The sequence below is a fragment of the Mauremys reevesii genome, linkage group 6 (genome assembly GCF_016161935.1).
Source record: "Mauremys reevesii isolate NIE-2019 linkage group 6, ASM1616193v1, whole genome shotgun sequence".
Taxonomy (NCBI): domain Eukaryota; kingdom Metazoa; phylum Chordata; order Testudines; family Geoemydidae; genus Mauremys; species Mauremys reevesii.
The window spans coordinates 34,459,611-34,479,327 of record NC_052628.1 but is presented as its reverse complement, the minus strand read 5'-3'; the positions used below and the strand labels follow the sequence as shown (position 1 = coordinate 34,479,327).

General features: G+C 44.6%; 1 long non-coding RNA gene across 2 annotated transcripts in view; it reads right to left on the bottom strand.

The window, feature by feature from the left end:
- Positions 1–19,717, bottom strand: part of LOC120407738 — a 68,110-nt gene that overhangs the window by 20,897 nt on the left and 27,496 nt on the right. The gene's annotated exons all lie outside the window — the stretch shown is intronic.

Genomic DNA, 19,717 nt, shown 5'->3' with positions numbered 1-19,717 from the left:
GTTATATTTCACACAGTTTCCACACATCTTGCCTTAAATGTGCAATCTGGCTGAGTTACAATTGCTACAAATTCTCTTCCATCACATTGCTTTTGTGCCATTCCCCCTCCCCACCAATGTTCTCAGTTAAACCAGAAAATCAAGCTATCAGGTCAAACCATCAGTAAATGTTCATACATTAAAAAACTATACGGAGGCAAATGTCTCAGTAGTGAAATCAATAGAGTAACACCAGGGATATAATGTGGCCCGTTTTGTGCATTTATAGTCCAATCCATGTTCTCCTGAAACATTTGCCCTATAAAAGTTAAGGCACTCAAACAGGACCGGTGCAACCACTTACGCAAACTAGGCGGCTGCCTAGGACGCCTAGTGGTTGGGGGCACCTAAAAGCCCACTCAGGTGAGGAGGTGGAGTGGAGGTGAGCTGGGGCGGGGGGGGGGCGCGGGGAGGGCCACCCGCAGTAACGGGGGGAGGGGCGCACAGGGAAACCACTCCCTGCCCCAGATCACCTCCACTCTGCCTCCTCCGCTGAGCACAGAGCCCCGCTCTAAGTCTCCTCCAATCGGCGCCACAAGTCAGGGAGGGGAGGAGAATTAGAGTGACGCTGGTGTGCTCAGCAGAGGAGGCAGAGCCGAGGTGAGCTGGGGCGGGCTCCCCAGGCGGGGTTAGCTGCCGTGGGGGGGCCTCCCTGGGTGGGGGGCTGGGTTAGCTGCCACGGGGGTGGGCCCCTCTGGTGGGGTGGGGCATGGTTAGCTGCTGTGGGGGGGGCGGGGTTAGCTGGGTGGGGGGATGGCGCAAGGTGGAAGTTTCACGCTCTAGGCGAAACTTCCTTGCACCGGCCCTGCACTCAAAGGTTGGCTCAGCACTGCAGAGACATACTTGACTTAAGTCAGGAGAAGGTGGCTCCCCTCTCTGTGTCTGTCTGCCCTCCTTTTCTTCCCTTCTCCTCACCCAAAGTCCCTCCAGGTCTGTGCTCTGGATTTCTTTCCTGCATTAGCTCCTGGTCCTCATCGTGCCTTTGGAGTGTTTGATCTCTTAACCTTAACACGGCATTTAATTTCCATGGTGAAATTTAAGGAGAGCAGCAGGGGCTCTGGAGGTATTCAGCTTGTGCAGCTGGTACTCAGCATACAGACCCAGCAAGCGGAGGGTCATGGAAATTTCAAGGTGTCGGGAAACCTCTTCAATAGGACAGGATGCATTTCAGTGAAATAAGAATAAACACTTTATAACAGGGAAAGAGAGGCAGGTCCCTGGTGTTTCCCCAAAACAGTCAGAGGAGACAATTCAGGAGATGAGGGAGGTTATGGAGCAGAAGCAGAAACCGATGGTTTGCAGAGTAGCAGGAGAGTGAACTCCAGCAATGGGAGGCTGGCACTGCAGGTGTCAAAAAAAAAATAAAAAGAAAAAAAAATCAGTTCTTGCAGCCCTACATGCAATACAACTCCGTGGAAAGATAAGGTGAAACGTGAGACAGGTGTCAAAGCCTGAAGGTCACCCCTATCCTCAAACAACTCACTGCTCAAATTAGGAGCAAGTTTAAAACTACCCTTTTTTTTTTTAAATCACTCCTTGGACTTGGTTAACATAAGAACATAAGAAAGGCTGTACCGGGTCAGACCAAAGGTCCATCTAGCCCAGTATCTGTCTACCGACAGTGGCCAATGCCAGGTGCCCCTGAGGGAGTGAACCTAACAGGCAATGATCAAGTGATCTCTCTCCTGCCATCCATCTCCATCCTCTGACGAACAGAGGCTAGGGACACCATTCTTACCCATCCTGGCTAATAGCCATTTATGGACTTAGCCACCATGAATTTATCCAGTCCCCTTTTAAACATTGTTATAGTCCTAGCCTTCACAACCTCCTCAGGTAAGGAGTTCCACAAGTTGACTGTGCGCTGCGTGAAGAAGAACTTCCTTTTATTTGTTTTAAACCTGCTGCCTATTAATTTCATTTGGTGACCTCTAGTTCTTGTATTATGGGAATAAGTAAATAACTTTTCCTTATCCACTTTCTCAACATCACTCATGATTTTATATACCTCTATCATGTCCCCCCTTAGTCTCCTCTTTTCCAAACTGAAGAGTCCTAGCCTCTTTAATCTTTCCTCATATGGGACCCTCTCTAAACCCCTAATCATTTTAGTTGCTCTTTTCTGAACCTTTTCTAGTGCTAGAATATCTTTTGTGAGGTGAGGAGACCACATCTGTACACAGTATTCGAGATGTGGGCGTACCATGGATTTATATAAGGGCAATAATATATTCTCAGTCTTATTCTCTATCCCCTTTTTAATGATTCCTAACATCCTGTTTGCTTTTTGACCGCCTCTGCACACTGCGTGACATCTTCAGAGAACTATCCACGATAACTCCAAGATCTTTTCCTGACTCGTTGTAGCTAAATTAGCCCCCATCATGTTGTATGTATAGTTGGGGTTATTTTTTCCAATGTGCATTACTTTACATTTATCCACATTAAATTTCATTTGCCATTTTGTTGCCCAATCACTTAGTTTTGTGAGATCTTTTGAAGTTCTTCACAATCTGCTTTGGTCTTAACTATCTTGAGTAGTTTAGTGTCATCTGCAAACTTTGCCACCTCACTGTTTACCCCTTTCTCCAGATCATTTATGAATAAATTGAATAGGATTGGTCCTAGAACTGACCCTTGGGGAACACCACTAGTTACCCCTCTCCATTCTGAGAATTTACCATTAATTCCTACCCTTTGTTCCCTGTCCTTTAACCAGTTCTCAATCCATGAAAGGACCTTTCCTTTTATCCCATGACAGCTTAATTTACGTAAGAGCCTTTGGTGAAGGACCTTGTCAAAGGCTTTCTGGAAATCTAAGTACACTATGTCCACCGGATCCCCCTTGTCCACATGTTTGTTGACCCCTTCAAAGAACTCTAATAGATTAGTAAGACACGATTTCCCTTTACAGAAACCATGTTGACTATTGCTGAAGAGTTTATGTTTTCCTATGTGTCTGACAATTTTATTCTTTACTATTGTTTCAACTGATTTGCCCGGTACCGACGTTAGACTTACCGTAATTGCCAGGATCACCCCTAGAGCCCTTTTTAAATATTGGCGTTACATTAGCTAACTTCCAGTCATTGGGTACCGAAGCCGATTTAAAGGACAGGTTACAAACCTTGGTTAATAGTTCCGCAACTTCACATTTGAGTTCTTTCAGAACTCTTGGGTGAATGCCATCTGGTCCCGGTGACTTGTTAATGTTGAGTTTTATCAATTAATTCCAAAACCTCCTCTAGTGACACTTCAATCTGTGACAGTTCCTCAGATTTGTCACCTACAAAAGCCAGCTCAGGTTTGGGAATCTCCCTAACATCCTCAGCCGTGAAGACTGAAGCAAAGAATCCATTTAGTTTCTCCTACCTCTAGAGGTTAATCCTACCTCTACTTCCCACCCCCTGATGTTGAAATAGGCACAGCCCGATCCCTCTACACAATTCTGTCTGATGTCAGAGCCTTCTCTTCTGCATTGTCTGTGATCTTGTATCTCTCCGCATCACTGCCACTCCATTCCCTTTCACATCTCAGCTGAAAATGTACCTTTTCTCCTTCACCTACACTTCCTCATTTTCATCTCTTCTGCTAGAAGTTTAGCTGTATTATTATTGAGATACAGTTTGTATGAAGCTGCACACAAAAAAATTAAAGCTAATGTTTACAATCAAGTTTACACAAGTTAAGAAGGAAGGTACTGTACATCTGGGGTCAGACTTGAGCTATGTGAGGTCACGAGTATCGGTTGCAAGGTTCACAGGATACATACATAGTACATAACCAGCATAGACTCTAATTGGGGTGCAGGAGTTTTTAAAGCATCAGTGAATAAAGTGATCTCATGTATGCCACCCATAGAATGTATTTAGAGTCCAAGTCAGTGTTGGTGTAGCAAATAGGTACATGGGTGGGGTGCATCCCTTGGATGGTCAGGGGAGGAAGTGGGTTATTTCCCTGGTGGCCTCATTTACTCGTCTTAGTACTGATGGTGTCCCGTGATGTGTTCCGTGTAGATGTCTCTGGACCACCTAATGGTGTCAGACACCATGAGCTGTCTCATGAGCTGGGCGTAGCCATGACCGACTCCACACACTCTCAGCACTGGCTCATTGTGGGGGTCCCATGTGCCCAAGGCTCCCACAACCAGGGCGTGGATCTGGACCTCATAGCCCTGAGCTCTTAGGGTGTCGGCCTGCGGGGTGTATTTCAACACCTTCTGAGCTCAGGCCTCATGGAAGTCCGGGGACCTGTTTTCAAATGGCCCTGTGATGTCTACCATGAGGCTTTTCTTTTCCTCGTCGGTCATGACTATGTCGGGTAGCAGTTGGCTGTCCGTTCCAGGGATTGCAGAGTCAACAGTGATCTTCCCCAGGGACGGTGGGATGGCTTTCACCAGCCGGTTCTGGATGGCCTTGTCCTGGTGCTGCCAGGCTTACAACCACACAGGACATGGGGCAGGGTCTTGTTGGGATAGCCACACTTCCTGCAGCGCTTGTCCCAGTTTCCCTGGTGGACAGCTCTGTTGAGGGGAATGCAGTTGAGCTGGGCCCGGTGGATGAACTGCCAGTCGGTGAACCTAGTGAAGCTGCCCCCAGGGAGAAAGCGGTTGCTAGTGTCCCACTTGCTGGTAACCTCGAACACCTTGCCCTGGTTCAGTTTCCACTTGAGGTTCTCAGCATAGAGGCAGCAGATGGCATCTTTCAAGGTCCTTTCCAGCATCATTCTGGCAGTCGGGGTGATGATGGTGTGGTCCGAGGTCTTTATGCGTGGCACCAGTACTCCCAGCTCCCGATGCACCTTGCATCACATCCAGCAGCAGCCGATCCTCTTTCCTAGACGTCTCAAGGCGTTGCGGGCGCGGGACCAAAGAGAGGACAGGTCTCCCCCCTCTCTCCTGAATTCAGCTTCCAGGGACCCACTGAGGTAAGTGGCGACGTCCTGCTCGGAGGGGGCCCTGACAATGCATTTTCTGACCACGTGCCGTATGCATCATCCATGATGCTCCTCACTGTTGGCTCCAGGCATGTCAGGAGGCAGGAGGCAGAAGGCGTGGGTGATCCTGTAGTGTAGTTATAAATGTGCACTCACCAGAGGTGCCTTCTTCGCCTTCAGGGTCCAGGAACCCACCTTGGGAGAGTATTGGCTCCAGGGTGATGAAAAGGTCCACTTGGTGGCTTGGCTGGTGACAGAGCATCCGCTGGCTGCCAGGGAGAACGGATTCTCTGCTTCCTGCTGCACATTCTCCTCCTCCTCTTTCTCATCCACAAAAGCCCTGTTTCACGCCACACTGGATGGGGATGGTGTCCGTCTCTCCGTCTGTGGTGCGGATGGTGGTGGTGCAGTCCTTGTAGAGGTCCCAGAGAATCTGGAGGAAGGTTTCCAGCATCCCAAACTCTCCCAGGGTGGCAAAGGTGTGATGGTGGGGTATGAATTCAAAAGGCATTGGCCTGGTCGAGCCATGCTACAGACCACTGCCTCCTAGACCTCCTGGCTGCCTGGATGGCCGTCTGGAGAAGGAAGTTGTGCTCGTAACATCCCTCGCAGGATATGAAGCTCTTCTGTGCTGAGCTGACGGCGCCTCCACACACTGACCAGTCTGTGATCCTTGCCGCGAGGCAGCTGGCATACATTGTCAATATTCATAACTTCAGATACAAAAATGATACATGCATGCAAATAGGATAATTATATTCATCAAATCATAATTTTTCCAATGATACCTCACATGGCTTATCTTGCATAAAATACATTTTAAATTATGTCATAATCATATCATAATCATATCAATGTGAAGGATATGAGGTGCAGTGTCACATGTTGGTCCCAAGTAACTCCAAGGATCTTTCTAAGACAGTAGAAGTGGAAACTGGGTTATGATCTCTGCTGCTGCTAGGAGCACATAACTCAGCTTTCACAACCATAAAGGAGGGCACCAAGGCTGATAGACGGTGACCTTTGTGTTCAAGTTTAGCAACTTGTTGTTCCAAATATGTGAAGTAAATTTGTCAAATGTGACAGAAGCTTTGCCGATTCTAGCATCAAGTTCCCTAATCTAGGTTAAGTGAGCTGGTAAGAAGTGAGCCAAAATAGCAGAAGCAATCCACATTGTCCGGAGCTTCATTAGTGACATAAATTTTAGGTGGAATGTTGGCACCTTGTGACATGACAACTGTTTTCTTGATAGTGATTACCATGCCAAACTTGGTGCATGCATCAAGATAACTTGTTTATCATGACCTGCAATTCATCGGGTGAATTAGAGATGAATGCAGGGTCATCTGCAAGAAGCAGATCCTGAATAGTAAGCTGGGTGACATGCCTTCTGCTCTGGAATAGTCTGATGTTAAACAAGCATTCGTCAATCCTCGATTCAATTAGTACGCCAGACTGACCATTTCCAAAGGTGTACTTTAGAAGAATAAAGGAGAAGATGCCAAAGCTGGTGGGCACTAAGATGTAGACTTGCTTCATACCCGAATCAATACTAAACTCAGATGATGTTTCATTTTCATACTGGATGGTTGCCTTCATTCCCTCGTGGAACTCCTTGAACAGGGAGAGCACTTTTTATGGACAGCCAATTTTCAGCAGGATCTTATAGATGCCATTCCTGCTAACCATGTCGAAGGCCTTTTGTAGGTCAACGAATGCTACAGAGAGAGGTGCCTGTTGTTCACAGCTTTTTCCTTGCAACAAGCACAAGGTGAAGGACATGTCAGTCATGGAGCGTCCAGGTCTGAACCCACATTGGCTCTCAGGATAGACTCTTTTAGCAAGGACTTGGAGTCCTTTCAGCTTGCCCTTGCCACACTGAGCAAAGATATCCACCGATAGTTGTTGCAGTCTGCTCTGTCCCCTTTATTTTTATATAGAGAGTAATTTTGCATCTTTCAGATCCTTGGGTATATGGCTTTCTTCCCAACAGACACAGAGAGGTTAACACAGATGTCACTTGCAAGCTTCCTCCCCCGTGCCTTTAGGAAGGTATCTGATCATTGCCTGCTGTTTCCCAAGCGCAACCTCTTTAATAGCCTTCTCTACATCTTCAAGAGTTGGTGTTCGGTCCAGCTCCTGCATTGCTGGAAGCTGGGGAATGGCAGCTAAGGCAGTAACACAGATAATGGCATCCTTTGAGTAGAGTGCTTTGTAATGCTCAGTCCATCGGTCAAGTTGTTCTTGTCTGTCAGTCAATATGGTATCATCTTTCGCTTTCTGGTTTGTAGTCATTTTACAAGGTTGACCAAGTCCCTCTTTAATTCCATTATAGGTACCACAGAGGTTCCCTCTTTCAAAGCAGAGCTGGATCTTTTTGCACAAGTCTTGCCAATACTTCTGGGCACATTCTCTGATGACTTTCTGAACTGCAGCCTTAGCCTCTTTAAACTTGAGAGTTCTGAGCTTGCTTGGTTGTTGAAGTAGAATTAGGCAAGCTTGATTTCTCTTTTCTACGACGCATTCTGTGTCTGGCTGGTCCCTGTCCTGGGATTCACCACTGAATGTGTAGACAGCAGAGCCAGTGATGCAACAGCAGGTGACAGAGGCTGGTAAATAAACCTCTTTCCCCTTGAGAAGCTCCAATGGCTTCAGGTGGAGGAGTACCTAAGCATAGGTGCTGGAACTAGGGGTGTTGGGGGTGTGGCAGCACCCCCTGGCTTGAAGTGGTTTCCATCATATACAAGGTTTACAGTTTTGTTCAATGGCTTTCAGCACCCCCTACTATAAAAATTGTTCAAGCAACTATGCACCCAAGGGTGGGGTAGTGGAACCCCCTGGGTGAAGGAAATGTCCCCAGAAAAGTAGATGAGACAGAATTTTGTTGGCCAATGGTAGCCACACTGTTGGGCCCATCCCCATCCATAAAAGGTGCAGTTGTAGACACAATGTCCAATGTCCATTCCTAGTCACTAAGTAACTGCCCTACTTTTCAAAAGTGCTGAGCACCCAATAATTCCAATTAACTTTAAATGTGGATTTGAGAAGCCTAATTTTAGGTTGCTAATTTTGAAAACCTTGGGACATATGGTGCAAGTGAATAGCGTCTCTATTGCATAAATACAGTTTGATTTTCTGTAGACAAAAATAGGCAGATAGTTGTGTGAGCAAACAACAAACAATTACAGAGATTCCATGTGCAAATTAGATAACAGTGTGCACAAGTGACTAGCTAGAACTACGTGTATACAATCATGGTAATTATGCACCTAACATTTTCCCCATATCATATCAAGACCAAAACTGCTTTTTGAAAGACATTTAAGATTTACAAGTGTTTATTAGATATACAATAGATGGCAAATTCTGCTCTCCATTGTACTGGTTTAAGTCTGGAGTAACTCCATTGATTTCAGTGGAATTACTCCAGGCATATATGTATTTTAGAGCAGAGTTTAGCCCTATGTTTATTTTTTAAAAAAAAAACTAGTTATTTTCTGGTGGAGCACTGTATGCATCATTCCAGTGTTTAAATAAAACTGTCAAAACACATTTTTCCACATTTCCAAATATAGCACAGCACAGCAGTGTGCTTTGCCTTAAGGTTAGGTCAGTGTTTCCATTATTAAAACCAGTTTTTAATGGGGTTAGATTAGAACCTTAGCTAAAAAAAAAATGGTCTCAGATCTGAAATTTGACATAAGAAGCAATGTACTTTTAACTAAATTTGAAAATACATATACATATATATTGCTCAATTGTAAAATTACAGGAGTGCAGTGAAAAGTTGTTATTTTCACATGTGGCTTTAGTTATCAGATGGAAATTTTGCAGGATGCTAGGCTACAACATGAAGGAGACATGAGGCCTCATAAGGTCTAAGAGCAACTATAGCAAAATTCAGACTTTTTAAAAAGAGATACTAGAAAGATCAGTCGGCCCAAAGTTTGACCAACATTTTCTCTATATTCTTGCTTGTGAATTCCATGCGATTCATCAAGTATTAAATACATTCCAGCACCCCATGCACAAAGGCTAAGGCCTTGGCTACACTTGCAAGTTAGAGCACATTGAATCAGCCCCGGGTACCCTAACTCCTGAGGTGTCCACACTGGCAAGGCACTTAGAGCACCTGGACTCTGCAGCTGGAGCACCCCTCCACAAGAAGCGTAGAGCTTGCTGCTCCCTGGCTGAAATGCCGGGGTGTCAGTGTGGATGACGTGTTGAATTACTGCGCTATGATTGGCCTCTGGAAACGTCCCATAATCCCTTGAAGTCAAGTGGCCACTCTAGTCATTGTTTTAAACTCGGCTGCAGGCATTTGGATATCCCCTTTCAAAGCTCCATTTCTGACAGCCCACATGCTTATCTGCTCTGGGAAACAAAGCAAACCATTACTATGGAATGCTCCTGCTGCAGAGGCAGGCGTTTGTGTGTGAGAGAGAAAGAGGCAGGGGGTGGGGACTGATGTCAGGGTTTCCCCCTTCCCCCTGCCGCTGTCTGAACTTACAAGACATCATGCTGACACACTCTCTGCCCCCCAAAACACACGGCCTCTTCCTCCATGTACACACAACACACTTCCTGTCACATACCATTCCCCTCCCCCATTTGAAAAGCACGCTGCAGCCACTTGCACACTGGGATAGCTACCACAATGCACTACTCTCTGTGGCGTTGCAAGAGCTGCTAATGTGGCCACGTCACTGTGCTTGCAGCTGACAGTGTGAACCCATGGCAGCACTTTCCTTGCTGCTGTCTCCAAGGGCTGGTTTAACTCCTGATGCTTTACATCTGCAAGTGTAGCCAAAGCCTAAGTTCACAACCTTCATATGAGGAATTATGCCAGGGCTGATGGTGTAGAGGCATGGCAAGAGGCAGATTTATCAATCCTATACTGCTGCTAGCCCTGCCATTGTGATGGTAAAGAGACCATGAACCATGCACACGCTCCACATGAAATCCCTCTGCACATTCTCTCCAGGACTACCAATTGCCCATGCAGCAGACCAGCAGTGGGTCTGCTATACTGGGCTGTGTGCAGCCCTGTAGTCAACCTGTCCATATTAGAAATCGAACTAACGCTTCAATGCACTGCTCTATAACGAGAAAAGAAAAACCAGGGCTGTCAGGCACTCGGGTATTGAGGTGATGAGAACCATCAGTCTGGTTTAATGCTTACTGAAGTCAATGGAAAGGCTCCCATTGACTTCAAGAGACACTTGAGCAGGCCCCACACAAGCACCAAGCTATAGATAGGACAGACTGTCCCTCATAGGTAGTTCTACAACAACGGTTTATTCAGGCCATACGTGTAAAAAGGCAATGTGATACATTTCAGATTCAAAAGAGCGATGAAAATAAAAATACTTTAAATTATTATTTTTTAAAACTACCAATGTACCAGGTAAGCATCTTATTAATTTCACATAGCTTGACAGAGCTGGCTTCCCTACATGGAACTCCCCTCTTTCTAAATACAACACAAACACCAGCCTGTAGAAACATTTCAAAATCTGTCAAGTATCAGAGGGGTAGCCGTGTTAGTCTGGTTCTGTAAAAGCAGCAAAGAATCCTGTGGCACCTTCTAGACTAACAGACGTTTTGCAGCATGAGCTTTCGTGGGTGAATACCCACTTCTTCGGATGCATCCGAAGAAGTGGGTATTCACCCACGAAAGCTCATGCTGCAAAACGTCTGTTAGTCTAGAAGGTGCCACAGGATTCTTTGCTATTTCAAAATCTGCAGCTAAAGAACAACCCCTTAAAAATCTCTGCAAAGCACAAGAGTTCACGTTATCTATTGATAACTGTTTGCTTTTGAGAAAACACTCAGTATCTCAGAGGTAGTTCATGTGCCATGCAATACAGCTCAGGTTTTTATTCACTGGACAGTAAGTAGTTATGGAAGGCCTAGTTAACTACTTAGTGTAGTTTAAAGATCCCTGGCATATCTAACAGGTCTCTTCTCCTCCACCAATCAACATCTACTATTTTCCTTTGGGAATACCTTCATGCTTAGAAAAACTATTATTCAGCCATATCGAGGCCAAAATGGAGATAGTCTTTCTGAGGTGTGCCAAACCCGGAAGACCTCACATAGCAGCGGCATAGCAAAGTGACCTATTCAGGATACAAGATGTCTCACTGAGAAAGAGGAGCCTCCTCACTTCCCAGGCACTACAGACATCTCTCTTGTCAGAAAACTTCATAGTGATTTGTCTGAAGAAAAGCCAAAGCTATCGGGAAAGGGCTGTGTGTGAGGGAAATTTCTAAAAAGAGTGCTGTGCATAACAGACTGCTTATTATCTAGTCTAAAATCCTGCTCCTGTTGTGACTTTTTTTTATTTCAACATACCAAAATTAGTACATATTGAATGGAATGCTGCTGGTTAGTCACGCTTTTGATAGCCAAATAAAAAGTGTAGTAACCAATAATTATTAATAAATTGTTTCTATGGTGTCATAGGTGTCTTGATGTGTACAAGCAAGTTACTGTAAATGTGATTAATGGGAATGCCAAAATTATAATTTGAACTGTCCCTATGAAGTGACTATTAGCTATCCATGGGGGTGGGAGGGGGAGGGTAGATGATGGCCTGGCCAAGATTTCCTATGCGGTGATGAGGGGGAATTACACATTTCTGTATTATACACTCAAATCCACAGTATCAAACAGTATGGCTGAATATTTCAGTCACACTAAGTTGTAACATTGTATTCTAGTGTCACTCAAAGCACTTCACAACACTCCAGGTGGCTACAGATGTGATTCAAATTAATGCATGCCTTGATGTAACAGAGTGGATTTCAGCCCCTACATACAGCAGTGTAAGCCTAATGCAGCATTTTTCACAATACTTTACTTGAGAGCAAAATCTAACCCACAATTTCTGATTTCAAAAATCACTATGGGGCCAATTATCTCGCCCCAGAGTGGATACAAAAGGGTGGTGGGAAGGGACTCTGCAAAAGAGCCTGCTTCTCACGCTTCCCCCACAGCCACATGAAAGCCAGTAAAATGGCCAGCTATAGGTATAAAGCACAGGCCCTGCTCCTTGCTAACACACCATGGCTGCTAGTTACTTGAAAAAAGCTGTGGCTACACTACAGAGACTATACCATAGCTATGCCAACAAAGTCCTCTAGTGCAGACTCAGCCTACAGACAGGAATGTTTCCATCAGGATAGGATCGCACACACACACACACACACACACACACACACACACGAACGGTGCTAGCTAAGTCAATAGAAGTCCTCTTCCATCAACATCGCTGCTGCTACACTGGGGGTTTTGTCAGCTTAGCTATGCTGGTCGTGATGTGGTTTTTTCATACCCCTGGCCAATGTAGTTATGCTGACCTAACTTTTCTGTATAGACCAAGCCGAATAATAGGGTAGGGGTGGTTCCTGGTCCACCCCCTGCCTTAGGGGTGGTTTACACTTAAGTTTTACTGGTGTAACTATTTTGAGGATCAGAGGGGTAGCCGTGTTTGTTGCTTTTTACAGATCCAAACTATGAGTCCTGTGGCACCTTAAAGACTAACAGATGTATTGGAGCATGAGCTTTCGTGGGTGAATACCCACTTCATCAGACATGCTCCAATACATGTTAGTCTTTAAGGTGTCACAGGACTCATTGCTTATTTTGAGGATGTGATTTTTAATCAAATAGTTCTACCTGTGGAAGTTCTATATGGAAGCAGTAATACCACTAAAAAAAAGTATCTTATACCAATATAGTTAGCTCAGGTTTACACTACAAGCTTTTGCAGACATAGCTATGTTGGTCAGTGGTGTGATGAGGTGCAGTTTGTGATTGACACAGCTGTGTTGGCAGAAGCCCCTAGCATAGATGAAGTTATTCTGGCAAAATGGATTTTGCTAGTATAGCTAGCTTATTTTGCACAGAGGTTGGAGGTGAATGGAACTGGAAGAAGCCTTTTTGGCAAAAGCACATCCTGACTAGGACTGCTTTGGTGATATAGTACACTGGCATAGCTATACCAGCAAAGCCTTCCAAGAGCTAAACCGGTATAAAGCACCTATATACTGATATAAGTGCATCTATATTAGGGGAGTTGTACCACTTTTAGCAGAAGCAATACAACTTTCTAGTCCAGGCAAGGCCAGAGATGGCCAAACATGGGAGGTGGCACCTGCACACATTTTCTTTCCTGTTGTAAGCGTTTGCACAAAAGAGCATTTTTAGCACATTAATGGGTAGTTGTCAGCAAGCCAGCACAAATACCTGTGAAGTAATTAGGCACCTCCCTGAATTCCTTTCATAGCCACTACACCATTCTGGTCTAACATACAGAGTAAAAGTAAAAAGAAACTTCAAATGCAACAGGCATGGGAAAAAATGTAAAACATTTCATGGGAGCTGATGAAGCAGGACGAGAACATTTTTATCAAAGCCTGCAGATGAGATGTGTGCACGGGATATGCTACATGCCAGTCACTTTCTGAATACTGATTCTGAACTCTCGGAATGCACCCTGACTCTCACACTTTGCACAACTTATTAATGCCAGGCTGAAGAAGAACTATTAACGTTCCAGAATAGGCTCTGCAGCCAAAGCTCCACTTGGGAAATCATGCTTCACAGGTAAACTCGCTGAGCCTGCACGCTACCTTGAGTTCAGAGGAGAACATTCATGTAATTAAAAGAAAATTAGAGCAACAAGAATTGATTAAACAATTAATTATAAGTCTTCAGTTTTGCCCTGGAAAAATCAAAAGGGACTGTTACCACCTGTCACTAATGTGAGTGTATGTCTATCTGAAGGATTATCACCCAGGAGCGATAATGGGAAAAGACCACAGGCACATGATCTCCCTTGCACATTCATGGTTTATGAAAACACAGGCCGTCAACTATAAGAGCACAATTTGGAGTGACTAAAGTCAAATCAATGTAAGCAAGGAACCTAATCTTCCAAGGTACCACTTGCCCTCAACTGTTAGAAGTGTGTTTGGACAAAGGAGAGGGGCAGCCTAAAAATGGGAGCTGAGGAGAGGGATCTGGAGAAATCACTTGTCACAGAGAAACAGGAGGTGTATGGCCATGTAGAGCTGGAAAGCAGGGCAAAAAAAATCAGGTAAAAAAATCAAAAGGATTACAGCACGGCCTCTTTGGAAAGCAGCTCCAGGAGCCCACTAAGGTATCATGCTGGGATTTAGGGGTTGGCATCTCATCTAAATGACAGCCCTTCCAAGAGGACAGCATTCTACTACTGGTGCACTGCCATTTTTATATTCAGTTTGAACCCAAGTCTTGCTGTGGGATGTGACATCACGACGTCTACCTCTAAGGCAAGAGTGCTGCCAGGTGACTCATGCCTCAGTGATTAGCCTTTAGTATAAGCACTTACTATTCAGCATGTAGGGCTGCACACTGCCATTCAATTACATGACTCCATTCTAGCTCAATAAGTCAGTAAGTTTGAGATAAGTATACACTTGCCTTAAATATCTGGCATTTAAGCAAACAAACCCTGGTGATTTGTTTATTACTTGAAAAAAAACTAACTGCATTTTTAATTAGGGCACGACAAATGTTCCCACAGATTTCTGCCCTGTGGCAAAATATTTAACGAAGGGAAAAATATTTAAAATATCTTTGAGTAAAATCATAATTAGAGACTTAAAAATTCTCAAGATATTTCCTTAAGTAAAAACAAAAAAGTAGGTAGTAGCACACTAAAAAAAACAAACCTACCCCCCAAAATTCCCAAACCCCGAAATTATGTACTGCGGGCCAAGGTCAGCCTTCAGTTACACCCTCAAAAATCACTGGGTTGCAAGAGATGTAACTGAGGACAGAATCTGGCCTAGTGTTAAAATCACACATAGCTGTAACTTCTGGGGTTTTATAGGCTTATTATTTTATGATTTTCCATTGGGTAAAGTGCAAGGATCATTACTATTATTAATTATCTGTTTTACTGTAGTGCCTACAGCATTAGTCCTGGATCAGGACCACATTGTGCTAGCCGCTGTACAAATACTGAATAAAAAGAGGGTTGCTGCCCCAAAATGGTTTATAATCTAAGTATGAAACAAGAGACAACAGATAGACATCAGCAGACTGACGGGGGTGGGGAGGGGGTAGAAGAAGACAATGAGACGGCACTGGTCTGCATGATAGGCAGTGGTCTTAGCCCAATAGCTTTCAAGTTCATAGGGGAAGTAACCTCTCTGACCATGAATAGTTTTCCCCTTACATTTAGGGTACACCTACACGTAAACACTGCCAAAACGAGTGTGCAGAGTATATATACACAGGGGTGAGCTGGAGCCGGTTCGCACCAGTTCGCAGGAACCAGCTGTTAAATTTAGAAGCGGTTTTAGAACCGCTTGTTAACTGGCTTCCCTGCGAGGGAAGCTTTGATGGGCTCCGGCCAGGAAGGTGTAATCCCTCCTTTCGGCCACCAGGGGGCGCTGCGGGAGCCATGTGGGGAGCAGCTGGGACCCACACATGTGCACACCCTAGGGTGACCAGACAGCAAGTGTGAAAAACCAGGACGGGGGTGAGGGGTAACAGGAGCCTATATAAGAAAAAGACTCAAAATTTGAGACTGTCCCTCTAAAATCGGGACATCTGGTCACCCAAGCACACCCCAAGGGAGTGGCGGGAACCCACACATGTGAAACGGAGCTCATTTCTAGTTCAGGCCCATCTTTTTAAAAAGAACTTTAGGTAGGGTTAACATACATCTATATTTTCCCAGAGATGTCAGGCTTTTAGGTTCTTAAATTGCTGTCTGGGCAAAATTTTTAAAATTTAAAAATTCCTCCTGGGAAAATACTGACGTATAGTAACCCTATTGGTACAAAAAATACATACTGTGGCACATCCCTTAAATCAGAACTTTTTATAGGGAACCGGTTGTTAAGATTTTAGCAGCTCATCACTGCATATACTACACATACCCCAACCGTGGGTATAAAGAGCAGGGTAGACCCTGTGGTGAGGAAAACCTCCAGCAGGTTCCTTGCATCAGGGAAAGACTCTGGGAGCTGAGAGCTGCCAGAGCCTTTCCACACCTCAGTGAAAGACTCCAGCAATTGGGAAAGGCAGCTCTCCGCTGCTGAGCCTTTCCCTGCTGTCTCCCCCCTGCCAGAGCCTTTCACTGACACATGTAGCTACACACTGCAGTGTAGATGTAGCCTGCTTTTCACTGTGGCATGTAGCTACACGGACCCTATGTGCCACCACAAGAGGTGTGCAATGTAGATGTAACAATTGCATATTTGGGAACTCCGTGAATATGAGTAGCTTTTTGCTGAAAAGCTGTTGTATCTGTTTGCACTAGATGCCCGAGTGCCCCATGGAACAGACTAAGCCAAAGTTAGAAGCATCATGCATGCAATATGCATCCCTAATGATGATCCTCACTGCACCTTGAATAGCTGATTTATTAATGCACTGCATTAGCCATGCATGATTCTCTCACCTTTGCCAATACATCAGCACTTTTAGACAACTCATTATACATCTGATTGGATCCATAATATTCATTATGCACATTTATTCTGATCACTTGTCTGCATAGGAACAGAAGTAAAAAATACCTCTCAGAGATGGAAAATCTTTGAGAGATGCACCTCATTTAATCATCGTTACATGAAGGGACATTGTACTCCCGACTTTTTCATTGACCCACTACATGAGGCTGGGCCAGTCACTTCTCTTTGTACAGTCTTTCTGTTTTCTGTCCCATCAAGTCTGTCTTGTCTACTAAGATTGTAAGCTATGGGGGGAGGGGGCGGAGGCATGAGAACTGTCTCTCACTGTGGGTGAAATACTCGGCCCATTAGAGACAATGGACATTTTGTGGTCCCTGTCTCAGATAGGGAACTATACAAATAATAGTTTGGGTGACAGATAGCAAAAGAAAATGGTCCTCTCCCATTATGGGCCATGAGACAGGGACAAGCACAACAGTCCATAAGTTATTTTCAAAGTTCATTTGCTTTCTTCCTCCCACTCTGGCCCTGCACCCACACACACTGCCCAAGTATCGTGTATTACTTAGTCAGATGCTCTCTCATTGTTTTGTACAAAATAAACCATCCTCCCTCTGTTTAAACAAGGCAATGTGTGTGCCACAAACTCCCACTGAGAGAAAGCTGAAGATGACAGAACATGGAGACAAGGACTCAGCCCAGAGGCATGTATAATCTACACAAACAAATGAGATGACAATTTAGACAGTCACATTTCAGAAGGGCTCAGCCCCTGCCACTCAGGCCAGATTTTCAAGAGCTCAGCAGGCTGAGTGCTAATTCTTTTGAAAATATAGCCCTGAAAGCATCACACTGGGAACTGAGCACTTTTGAAAAGTCTTGCCTTTATTTAGATGCCTAAATGGGAGCTGAGCTCTTTTAAAAACCTGGCCCCAGATTGCAGTGCTGAGTGTTTTTGAACATCTTGTCCATTAAGCTGTGGGTTACTAGAAGCTGGATTCATCGCGCAGAGCTGCAGCACTTCATTGCTGGCCCATCAGAACTGGGATGTGCACACTCCCACAGTGCGTTTGGAAGAGGGATTTGGAGAGGGTGGGGGACCAGTGCTGCAGACTAATGAACTGAGCATCAGCCTTAGCTTTTCCTACCCCAGCTTCTGTAGGTTTCAGTTGGTCATATGTGTATGGATAGGGTAAGTGCTCCAGCAAGAGCTTTACTTCTGATCAGGCATTTTAGAACCCATTGAGATCTTCACCTGTCTCTACCCATCTCAGAACCATTTGATTGCCTCCTTCCCCAGCCCCCTCAACTTCTTTCTTCTTTGCCTCTCTCTGATATTTTGAAGGCGCTCGTCATGGTATTATCCGTATCCTGATTTTCCTAGTTTGAGACTTGACCCTGATCCCCTTAAGCCTTGCCACTACAATCAAGTCTCTGAGCACTGGTTCCCATTAGTAGGTGCCACCCCAGGTTTCCTTTTACTCACCTATCCCTTCCCCCCTACATTATACAGGCACCCCTCCTACTATCTCCCTCTCTAGGCATTCTTTGCTGAGATTCTCCAAGTGTGATCATCCCAGCAGGTGTGGCAACATCTGCCAGATTCAGGCTGACAACTGTTTTTAGATTCCTCCAGGTACAAATCCCCCTCTAGCCAGCCCAGCAAAATTTGCCAAGTGTGTTAGGAAACTATTCTAGAGTATTGCTGGACATCAGTGAGTGAGTTGTTTGTAGCAGACCACACTGACTCTTGGAGAAGCATTTATGTGAATTCACGGCATATGGCTGGTTTTGTTCGAAACCATTTGGCACATCCTTGCTGTAAGTGAACGAACAGGATTCTACTCCAAAAGACATCCAGTTGGCTCTAGCCTTCTGAACTTCAGAACTTAAACATTCTTAATAGACCTCTAGAATTTAGACAAAAAGCAACCCTTCCCATTCCCAGAATCATTCAAACTAAATGGAGCAAATAAGCTAAAAGACGATGGTATAAGCTCTTGATAGAAGGCACAGGAAATCCATATTGATGGATGACGGAGCAGAGCAATGTGGAACAAAATCAGAGAAGGATACGTGACCCTGATGGTGTACGATAGTGGAGTTTAAGACTGTGACCATAAAAATCAGCTCTCTGAGCCACTGTGGTTCAGACTGAATAAGTAGACGTTACCGCACTTCAGGACCAAAGTCTTGGCAAGAAAATGTTAAATTAGCTGTGATTTTGCCAAGGCTCCTTTAGGACGAACCAGTCAATAAAAAAAATTACAGTCTTCAAAATGACAAGCATACAAAAGAGAGCGCGAAACACTGTGGAATTCAGATGTGAATGTCAGGACACCAATAGCAAATGTTATATAAACTGACAAAGAAAATGCCCTGTGACTGAGCAAATAGGAGAGTTAATGTTTAGTCCTTATATCAACGGTGCCCTAAAGTTTATAACAGCTGCATTCAGCTAGTCTGACAGCACAAAAAGACAGGATTAATGTTTTACTGTCTTATGTGATGGCAAAATCTAGCCTGCTTGTAAATATTTCATTGCCAAAAAAGCAACAGCCTTAGGTTAGCAACAAGGGGCCAGCCCTGGGACCAATGATTCCACAAAAACACCTTCTATCTGCCCAGGACTCTATGTGGGGATGTGAGTGACTTTAAACAGAACCTCCAAGCACTAGTAGGATTGGAACCTAGGCTGAGTGCCAGTGCCCCAGCCTAACAACTATGAAGAGCTATGAGAAAGGCTGCCATTTGGGGGCAAGGCGGAGGGGTCATTTGGCTCTGTTCTCATAACTGATTGTTACACTGGGGTGAAGAGAAGCTGCCTTAGTTTGTTTAGTTAGGAGATTATTTTTAATTCATGGCAGAGGTGACTACAGCCAGGGATAGGAACCTTTTTAAAAGCTATAAGTGGGGGGGAGGGAAATCTAATATTCACTAAAACAGAAAAAGCCAAGCCTGTCATAGCACCAATAATATGAAGAAAAGATGCTTGTGTATTTCATATATTCAGTCCATATCAAAGTTAAATGAGGGGTGTGAATGGCATCCAAGAGCAGCTGCATTCTAGCAAGTGATCAGGATGTTCACCTGACAATGGCATCTCACTGTATTCCAATACTGGCTGTTAAGTGAAAATACAGAGCAGTTGTTGAAGGCAAGTCAGTTTTATGAGCACTAGGCAGGGAAACTCTCCTGGGTGGCACTAAGTTAAACAAAGGTTTCCATAGCCCAACTGTATTCCTTATTATATTATTCCTAATTAT